The sequence below is a fragment of the Mus caroli genome, unplaced genomic scaffold (assembly GCF_978045245.1).
Source record: "Mus caroli unplaced genomic scaffold, Mus_caroli_1 scaffold_10, whole genome shotgun sequence".
NCBI lineage: Eukaryota > Metazoa > Chordata > Mammalia > Rodentia > Muridae > Mus > Mus caroli.
The window spans coordinates 90,942,801-90,953,701 of NW_028227265.1; the positions used below are offsets into that span (position 1 = coordinate 90,942,801).

At 40.6% G+C, this 10,901-nt stretch overlaps 1 pseudogene; it reads right to left on the reverse strand.

The window, feature by feature from the left end:
• Window positions 1–218: 218 nt before the first annotated feature.
• Window positions 219–9,641, reverse strand: LOC115031751 (large ribosomal subunit protein uL1 pseudogene; annotated as a pseudogene).
• Between the last annotated feature and the right edge of the window lie 1,260 nt (window positions 9,642–10,901).

Sequence of the window (10,901 nt, forward strand, 5' to 3'; positions counted from 1 at the left end):
CTCTCTTTGATGCTTCCTCCTGCCCTCCCTAGCAAGTCTATTCCTTCACTAGCATTAGAGCCTACTTCTTTGAAATTCTGGCATATATTGGCATTTTTGGTAAAAGGTAGAAAAATTATGTTCTATATGGAAAATCTGATTCTAAAGGATAATTTGAAATCAATTTATCTATTTATTTATTTATTTATTTTGGTAGCACTGAGGTTTATTGGAGTGTCCTAATAGACATGCTGAGGCTTGTCCATGGTGTTCTTGGTGTACAAAGCCCAGATGTTTTGCCAGTTTTTCTTGAATAAGGACTCCAGGAAATTGACAGCCAGGTGGATGTTGTAGACAGCTCATCATTGGTCATCTTCACATGACTGACAGCAACAGCCAGATGCGGCATCTTCTATATCTGGAATGTGATTGACAATTTTACCTCATCTACTTTGCCCACTATGGTTTCACTGTGTATCAGCAGAGAGAGAAATTTGCCAGCATTGTTTAGGCCTGGGCCCAGGGTACAAGGCATCTGCTTGATCAGAGACTCAGAATCCAAAAATACATGATACTTCTTGGCCAGCATTTTGACTAACTTCTGGTGCTTCTTAAGCTTTTTTTTTTTATTACGTATTTTCCTCAATTACATTTCCAATGCTATCCCAAAATTCCCCCATTACCCCCCCCCCCCCACTTCCCTACCCACCCATTCCCATTCTTTTGGCCCTGGCATTCCCCTGTATTGGGGCATATACAGTTTGCAAGTACAATGGGCCTCTCTTTCCAGTGATGGCCGACTAGGCCATCTTTCCATACATATGCAGCTAGAGACAAGAGCTCCAGGGTACTGGTTAGTTCATCATGTTGTTCCCCCTATAGGGTTGCAGATCCCTTTAACTCCTTGGGTACTTTCTCTAGCTTCTCTAGCTTCTCCTGTGATCCATCCAATAGCTGACTGTGAGCATCCACTTCTGTGTTTGCTAGGCGCCGGCATAGTCTCACAAGAGACAGCTATATCTGGGTCCTTTCAGCAAAATCTTGCTAGTGTATGCAATGGTGTCAACGTTTGGAAGCTGATTATGGGATGGATCCCTGGATATGGCAGTATCTAGATGGTCCATCCTTCATCACAGCTCCAAACTTTGTCTCTGTAACTCCTTCCATGGGTGTTTTGTTCCCAATTCTAAGAAGGGGCATAGTGTCCACACTTTGGTCTTCATTCTTCTTGAGTTTCATGCGTTTAGCAAATTGTATCTTATATCTTGGGTATCCTAAGTTTTGGGCTAATATCCACTTATCAGTGAATACGTATTGTGTGAGTTCCTTTGTGATTGTGTTACCTCACTCAAGATGATGCCCTCCAGGTCCATCCATTTGGCTAGGAATTTCATAAATTCATTCTTTTTAATAGCTGAGTAGTACTCCATTGTGTAAATGTACCATAATTTCTGTATCCATTCCTCTGTTGAGGGACATCTGGGTTCTTTCCAGCTTCTGGCTATTATAAATAAGGCTGCTATGAACATAGTGGAGCATGTGTCCTTCTTACCGGTTGGGACATCTTCTGGATATATGCCCAGGAGAGGTATTGCTGGATCCTCCGGTAGTACTATGTCCAATTTTCTGAGGAACCGCCAGACTGATTTCCAGAGTGGTTGTACAAGCTTACAATCCCACCAACAATGGAGGAGTGTTCCTCTTTCTCCACATCCTCGCCAGCATCTGCTGTCACCTGAATTTTTGATCTTAGCCATTCTGACTGGTGTGAGGTGGAATCTCAGGGTTGTTTTGATTTGCATTTCCCTGATGATTAAGGATGTTGAACATTTTTTCAGGTGCTTCTCTGCCATTCGGTATTCCTCAGGTGAGAATTCTTTGTTCAGTTCTGAGCCCCATTTTAATGGGGTTATTTGATTTTCTGGAGTACACCTTCTTGAGTTCTTTATATATATTGGATATTAGTCCCTTATCTGATTTAGAATAGGTAAAGATCCTTTCCCAATCTGTTGGTGGCCTTTTTGTCTTATTGACTGTGTCTTTTGCCTTGCAGAAGCTTTGTAGTTTCATGAGGTCCCATTTGTCAATCCTCGATCTTACAGCACAAGCCATTGCTGTTCTATTCAGGAATTTTCCCCCTGTACCCATATCTTCGAGGCTTTTCCCCACTTTCTCCTCTATAAGTTTCAGTGTCTCTGGTTTTATGTGAAGTTCCTTGATCTACTTACATTTGACCTTAGTACAATGAGATAGGAATGGATCAATTCGCATTCTTCTACATGTTAACAACCAGTTGTGCCAGCACCATTTGTTGAAAATGCTATCTTTCTTCCACTGGATGGTTTTAGCTCCCTTGTCGAAGATCAAGTGACCATAGGTGTGTGGGTTCATTTCTGGGTCTTCAATTCTATTCCATTGGTCTACTTGTCTGTCACTATACCAGTACCATGCAGTTTTTATCACAATTGCTCTGTAGTAAACCTTTAGGTCTGGCATGGTGATTCCACCAGAGGTTCTTTTATCCTTGAGAAGAGTTTTTGCTATCCTAGGTTTTTTGTTATTCCAGATGAATTTGCAGATTGCACTTTCTAATTCGTTGAAGAATTGAGTTGGAATTTTGATGGGGATTGTATTGAATCTGTAGATTGCTTTTGGCAAGATAGCCATTTTTACAATGTTGATCCTGCCAATCCATGAGCATGGGAGATCTTTCCATCTTCTGAGATCTTCTATAATTTCTTTCTTCAGAGACTTGAAGTTTATATTATACAGATCTTTCACTTCCTTAGTTAGAGTCACGCCAAGATATTTTATATTATTTGTGACTATTGAGAAGGGTGTTGTTTCCCTAATTTTTTTCTCAGCCTGTTTATTCTTTGTGTAGAGAAAGGCCATTGATTTTTTTGAGTTAATTTTATATCCAGCTACTTCACCAAAGCTGTTAATCAGGTTTAGGAGTTCTCTGGTGGAATTTTTAGGGTCACTTATATATTCTCTCATATCATCTGCAAAAAGTGATATTTTGACTTCATCTTTTCCAATTTGTATCCCTTTGATCTCCTTTTGTTGTTGAATTGCTCTGGCTAGGACTTCAAGTACAATGTTGAATAGGTAGGGAGAAAGTGGGTAGCCTTGTCTAGTCCCTTATTTTAGTGGGATTTAGATGAAATAGCTATCTCTTGTGAGGCTATGCCAGTGCCTGGCAAACATAGAGGTGGATGCTCAGTCAGCTATTGGATGGAACACAGGGCCCCTAATGGAGGAGCTAGAGAAAGTACTCAAGGAGCTGAAGGGGTCTCCAACCTTCTAGGTGGAACAACAATATGAACTAACCAGTACCTCCCAGAGCTTGCATATGTAGCAGAAGATGGCTTAGTCGGCCATCATTGGGAAGAGAGGCCCCTTGGTCTTGCAAACTTCATATGCCCCAGTACAGGGGAACGACAGTGCCAAGAAGTGGGAGTGAGTGGGTAGGAAAGCAGGGCTTCTGATATTCTATCTCCCCACTTCACAAAACTCATTTATACTGTGCACATTTAAGTTAGCTGATAAATGGCTGAAAAACCCTGGTTAACAGTCTGCGCCAGACAAACAGCAAATTCTTGGTTATTGAAGATCTTCAGGTAACAGCCTGGAAGAATGTTACACACTGTTGCATGTGCCAGCAGCATCTTTTGGGCTGTATTTCAGTTGGCTCTCCACAAAGATTGCACTGTCACTTAGGCACTCTGTAATAATTTCCCCAGCTATGTGATACAAGTACCCTTCCCTTCCTATATGCCTCCTTGTCACTTCTACAAGTAGCATTGTTTTGGTTAAGGCTGGAACGCAAACCTAAGCAGTGAGTGTGACCTATGATGCTTGGAAGATGTGCCCAGTCTTCTGGTTGAGTTCACAGTACACTACTAAACAGCAAAATGCAGGTTCCAATTAACCGGCTGCAAATCCAAGCTGTGAAAAAAGTGGAAGCAAAGTACCTCTTGCCTCTAACTTGGCTCCCAGGCCCTGCTACTACACAACACTTGATGTCAGAACAATTGGGCTGGGCTGGGCTGGGCAGGGCATTGCTAGACTGTCCACAGTGACCTTTGTATAGACCTTTAAATTTGAAGGGGGGGGAGTCACATGGACAGTTCAGTATTTAATTTCTTCCTTAAGGGATGGATTTTCTCACTGGAAAAGAGGAGGGGATAGAGGGTGGCCAAACATGGTGATCCATTTGCTGTTAGAAGCAAGCTGGAGAGGGGAGAGTGATAGCTAAGTCAGTTTCCTGTCCTGTGGATGAAATGGCAGGGTAGAAGCCAGGTGTTCATTCCTGTCATCCCAGCACTTGGAAAGCTAAAGCAATACCCATGATTTTAAGGCTAGCTTGGGCTTCTGGGAAATTCTGTCTCAAAAATAAACAAGACACAGCAAATGACCTAGGCCCTTATGGTCATGTCAAAGAAGCAAGGCAGAGAATTTTTTTTAAAGTGAAAGGCTTAAAAGTAAGCTTCATTTTTTGTCTTCAATTATGTGTATAAAAAGGGAAATGGTTTTGTAGTCCAGTATTAACAATTTAGTGCAATGTATCAGTAGAAGACAGGCCATAAGCTACAGAGGTGACCAATAAAAGAAAGTGCTGCTTAAAATAGTGGACTGCCTAGTCCTACCGTGCAACTAGGAATTGAACTAGATGATCTCTTACCGAGTCTGCACGTACATCAATGCCAGATAGACGTGAACATGAATACCAATGTGCTGGAAAAATTCAAAGCATACTTTCTACAGTTATACCTGTGCAGAAGTAATAGGATTTATACTACTTATCATTATACATGTATACCTAACAGCAAGTTATTCTATGAGTATATGTGTATAAGTACATATGACTATATTCGCTGAGGTACCTAATTCACATATAATCTTTGAAATTTACAGTTGTTTTAACAAGGTATATTGGCATCTCTTCCATGGAATAGGCCAAAAGCAGGAAAGGCAATTGGTAAGGGTGCTTTCCCTGGTGTAACTCCTACAGAATATTTATTGGAAGAAACTTATGAGCATTGCTGTAAAAAGAAGTCTTTGTTTTATCAATCTCTGCCAAAAGATGAAACATTTTCTAGGTCTGTTCTCATGTAATCTATTCTCCACATGACAATCAGGACACTATTTTAAAAATGAAAATGTTCCTTCTAGCTGAACAGTACTGGGGTGTGTGTGTGTGTGTGTGTGTGTGTGTGTGTGTGTGTGTGTGTGCACGTGTGTGCTCTAGCATGTGTGTGAGATAAATGATAGACAGACAGACAGACAGAGACTAAGTACACAAGCATGGCCATCTCCACTAAGGTCAGAAGAGGAAGACACTGGGTATCCTGCTCTATCGTTGTCTGCTTCATTCCTGTGGACCCAGATGTAGTAGGATGGATGAGCATGGCCCACATAGCCTCATACATGTGAATGTCTGAAGCAGAAATCATGATGTTGAGAATATACTAGATGCACAAGACAAGAATCAGATATTTTATCTCATAGTGAAACTAGAATAAGTTTTTAAAAGACTGTGTAAAAATAGTAGAATAGTAAGGGGACTGGTTACTAGGGAAGGCTCAAGGGACCGAGGGGAAGGAGAGGGAGGAGGAGAGGACAAAAGGGCACAGTGGAGAGGGCAGGTATGACCAAAGCATGATACATGCATGTATGAAAATCTTACAGAAAAACTTACTAATATATACAACTATGCACATTAATGGTTTTAATAAATCAAAAACCTAAATCTAAAAATGCAAATCTCTGTATAAAACCTTCTAGAATCTCAGAGTTGCTCAGTAGTGATATTCCTTGAAGGTTTTCAGGACCCCTGATGGCATGAACCTCAACTATGACACTGGTCACCACTGTGGCTCTCTCTTTTCCTATGTATGGGAAACTAACTTCCTTTCCTTGTCTCTACATTCTTTCCTCTCAAGTAAGGCCGGGTGTGGTGGCGCACGCCTTTAACCCCAGCACTCAGGAGGCAGAGGCAGGTGGATTTCTGAGTTTGAGGCCAGCCTGGTCTACAAAGTGAGTTCCAGGACAGCCAGAGCTATACAGAGAAACCCTGTCTGGAATAAAACAAAATCAATCAAACAAACAAACAAACAAACAAACAAACAAAAATATAGGCTTCTACGAAGAGACCTATCATCTGGCATTCCAGCAACCCGTCATGCATCACAAGGAATTTTTTCAGTTCTTTCCAGATGCTGCATTGCTCATGTACTCAGAGGCAGCAAGATTTTTATATTTATTCTTTTTTGTGATCCCCTTTTCTTTTTATTGTTAAGTTTATTGAAAGCAGGGACTGTGGTCTGTTATGTTTCTTAAGGTAACCCTAATGCCATTAATGCTAAATTCATTGCAAATATTCAAAATATTATTGCTGAAAAGTACATATCTTTCCCATTGTAAGGAATTTAAAATAAATTATTTTAGTTGCTATGCCTGTCAATAGAAAGATAAAGGATAAATACAGCTAAAGATTATCTTCACTGTTGCTGGGATGGTTTGAATGTTCCAGTTCATATCTCACAGCTTCATTACATTAATGGCCTCAATTAGGCATCTGCGTAAGATCCTGTCAGATTGGTAAGCTGTCTCTTAAGAGTTACTGGCTGATAAATCAAGTAATTCTCTAGTCAAAAGACAGACCTAATGTTAGCAAAACGCACTGGGCTTCAAAAACTTGAAGAACCATTCAAGGAAATGCCATTTTCTGTCTCCTCATGCAGACATATGAGGCTTGGCTGCTCTTCCTTGCGAAATGACATAGGTTATCAGATCCATTTTACAGTACACTGAATACTACAGACAGCCTCTGGTAGACACACTTTCTTCCTCTGAGACAGTGGCATGAACTGCCTGAGTGGAACCCATTGTCACATTATGAGTGACACAAAACAAAGACAGGGTTTGCCTAACATTCCGAGAGACCGAGGATGATGTCCTTTGTTCTTGGTCCCAGACTTGCTCACATGGTGACACTGATTCCCCATTCCCTTGAATGGCAGGAGCTTTTTAAACAAACATATGTGAAACTGAGCTAGAGGGTTGGAATTGCTGGCAGCAGAGGGACTGGGAGGTGCAGTTTGCCAAAGCCATCTGCTTAATTTACCTAATAATCTAACACCTGCCAGGGAGGCTCAGCTTATACTCCAAATGGCTGAGAACTGTGGCAACAGCAACAATAATTTCTCATGAGCCTCCACCCTCAGCCTTGGGGAGAGTGGCTTCCAATTTACCTACTCAGTCTAAAAAGGTACTCATCTCTCTTAGGGACATCACCCCAGCTTTGTTAAGCTCTGGTTCCTGAGTGCCTGCAGGATCTTGGAACATTCTCTTTGAAATTAAAGTCTGGTGAAATGGCAGGCATTTGAGAAAAAGAAGCCATTCATTCACCTGGTAAGATTCCTCATTCATGTTTCTACCACTCAGTGGTGGTCTGGAGGATGTCCAGAGTGAATGAATGCAGGTAATATAATATAAGAGCTATCATGATTTAGATTGCTTAGTAACCAAGATCAAATATGCCTTCTACCCAGAGATTTTCTCCTAGATATTCTTGGCTGGTCTCCAAAGATCCCCATAATCATAGTTTGTTAAAGACCTGATCACCCTGTGGAGGTGGAGAAGCAAGAGTAGCAGGCAGACAGGGTCTGCCAAAACAGTCAGCAGACTTGGAAATACTCCATTTCTGAATTAGTCCTATGGAGAGAATAGGAACATTTGAGTAGCTATAATTTACCAGTTATAACTGCTTTACCCCATCCGAAGGGTGACATTCTTTAATTGAATTTCAGCCTGGTACACGTTACTTCTTTAAAGAAGGAGAATAATTATATGAACAGAGCATATTAATTTTATATTTAGTACTTCTTATAACTGATGCATAAAGCATAAAAATTATATACATTAGTTGAGCCATGTGTGTGGCCTGCATATATGATCTGCCCAACATCTACATCAGGTTAAACATACTCTTTTCTCAAACATTTATCATTTCTTGAACAGCCTTCCGGAATGAATAGCTCATCATTGTTATACATAAAGAAAATTATATATTTAATACTAAGTATGAGAATAGGATGTTGAAGGCAAATAAACCATCTAATAATAAATAGGTTCTTTGTTCTGACTGATTTTAATTATATATTAAGATCCAATAAAAGAAATAATTCTTGGGAGGTAAAAGCATTGAATTTTCTTTTGAAAAATATATTGTGGAAGTAAAATTTAATTAGTTATTTTGAGAATGCTTATGACAAGGATTGATATTTGAATTTTTCTTAAGAATTTTTTCACTGGCATCATAAAATCTCTCAATTATGTGTTTTACCTATATATTTTGTCACAAGACTGGCATAAACATTGCAGTAATGTAACCAATAGTAAACATGTAATCTATTGGCAGGTATTTACACAGATTAAGTCATCATCTGTTGTGATTTTCATTACACTTTTTATTCATGCCTGTTTTCATGACCATGGGCTACTTTAGATCCAGCAGTAACCAGTGTTTTCATAGTCTATAGAATGTGTGATGGTAAGTCCAGAAGCTACTCATATAAATGACTTTAGAAATCAAGTTAAAATGAATCTTGGCCAATATATCTTTTGTGGTTTGATAATAGCCATTTTATAGGTGCAAGATGATATGGATGCTAAGTAACTAACATATTTTCAAATACCCCTTGACTTTTTAAGTGCCATTTTTGATGTGTTCACTCACATGTATGCCCACTATTAAATAGTTATTTTTTCAATTTTAACTCAAGTTGATGAAATGATTACTTATAACCACTGTTCTGACATGACTTGAATACATGTTGTTCCAAGGATTGCCTTTTGACTGCTGTCAAATTCCTGAAAATTCAGGAATTTTCTGGTTTAATATCATAGTGAGGGGCTGCTTTTCCTTTGGTTTTTCAATGGATTAATTTAGATCCAGCTTTACCCAGTGTGTTCATGTCATTATTCTATGGAATACCTGATGGTACATGTAGAAGCATCTGTGCTTTGGGATTCAACAAGTCACTGCCCAGAACAACATCACAGAGTGTTGCTCCAAGTGGCTTCTAGTCGTACAGTATTGCTCTTATGTGGAAGTTTTTAGTCAATTTTAGAGTCTATTCCTTTAAGAATTGAGGTCAAGGTTTCATAATTCTGCATGTGGATGATGTCTACCAGCCACATAAATCTAAGGCACTGTTCTCTTTCCATTGTGTGTTCTCAGCAGATAAGTCTCCTGCAGCTCCACTTTGGCTATGGGTCTCTGCATAGGTTTCCATGCTGGATGAAGCCTCTCAGGAGACAGTTATGCTAGGCTCCTATCTGCAACTATAGCTGAGGATCATGAGCAGTGTCAGGGGTTCATGCTCTCTCATCAGATTGGTCTCAAGTTGGTCAAGTCATTGATTGACCATTCCCTAAATCTCTGCTCCATCTTTATCCCTGCATATCTTGTAAGCAGGACACATTTTGGAAGGTTATGTGGGTGAGTTGGTTGCTGTCCCCTCTCTCCACTAGAAGTCCTGCCTGACTATGAGAGGGTAGCTACTTCAGGCTCCATATCTTGAGTTGTTAACAGTCTCACCTAGGGTTACCTCCATAAACTCCTGAGATCCTCCCCCATCCCAGCTCTCCATCTTGTTCCACAGATGCACCCCACTGATTTTACAAGAGAACCTAAGAGTCAACTAACCTGAACCCATGGGGGCTCATAGACTAAACCACCAACCAAAGAGCAAGCATGGATTGAACCCGGACCCTTACACATCTGTAGCAGATGTGCAGCTTGGTGTGCATATGGTTCTCTACCAAGAGGAGTAGAGGGACACTATCTCTAGATCTAGTATATACTTTTGGATCCCCTTCTCCTATCTGTGCTGCCCTTTCTGGCCTCAGTGAGAGAGGATGCGCTTAGTCCTGGTGTCACTTGATGTGCCAGGGCAGGTTGGTACCCATGGAGGGTTCCCCATCTCTGAGAAGAGGGTAGTGGGGGAGTTATAAGGGTGGAACTGGAAGTAGAGGATGTAGGGGCCATTATGATCAGAATATAAAGTGAATATGAATGAGTGAATGAATGAATGAATGAATGATTAATAAGTAAATGGGGAAAGTGTGTTAAAATACAATAGTTTTACTCTGGATCAGCTGCACTCATATCTCCAAAATAAAGTTTTAGTAGTTGAAAAAAAAAAGACTTTAGACATGAGGATTTATCTGTGGTTGCTTTTATGTTCGCAGAGATTATTAGTTCCTTCAGTCTATAAACACAAGGTATTTTCCAGTTGTGTTCTTTTCCCACTCCTCAATGTTTTGTGTTTTTCCTCTTATTCTTTTTTAAATTTTAATTAATTTTATTTATTTACATTCAAACTATTTCTCCCTCTCAGTTCCCCACACAATTCCTCACCACATTCCCCCTCTCTTTTGCCTCTGAGAGCATGCTCTCCCCTTTCCCCCCAGGTACCCCCTTTTCTTGGTGCCTCAAGTTTCTTCAGGATTAGGCACATCTTCTCCCACTGAAGCCAGACTAGGCAGTCCTCTGCTATAAATGTGCCAGGGGCCTCATACCAGCTCATGTACACTGCCTGGGTTGTGGCTCAGTCTCTGGGACCTCCCTAGGGTCTGGGTTAGTTTCGACTGCTATTCTTCCTATAGGGTTGACCTCCCTTTCAGCTCCATCAATCCTTTCACTAATTCCTCCATAGGGGTCCCTGACTTGATGCCAATGATTGTGTGAAAGTATCTGCATCTTTCTCAGTCAGCTGCTGGTAGGGTCTCTCAGAGGACAGCCATGCTAGGCTCCTGTCTATAAATACATCATAGCATCAGTAATAGTGTCAGGCTTTGGTCCCCTCTCCCCATGAGATGGATCCCAAGTTTGGCCTGTTAGAGCCTTT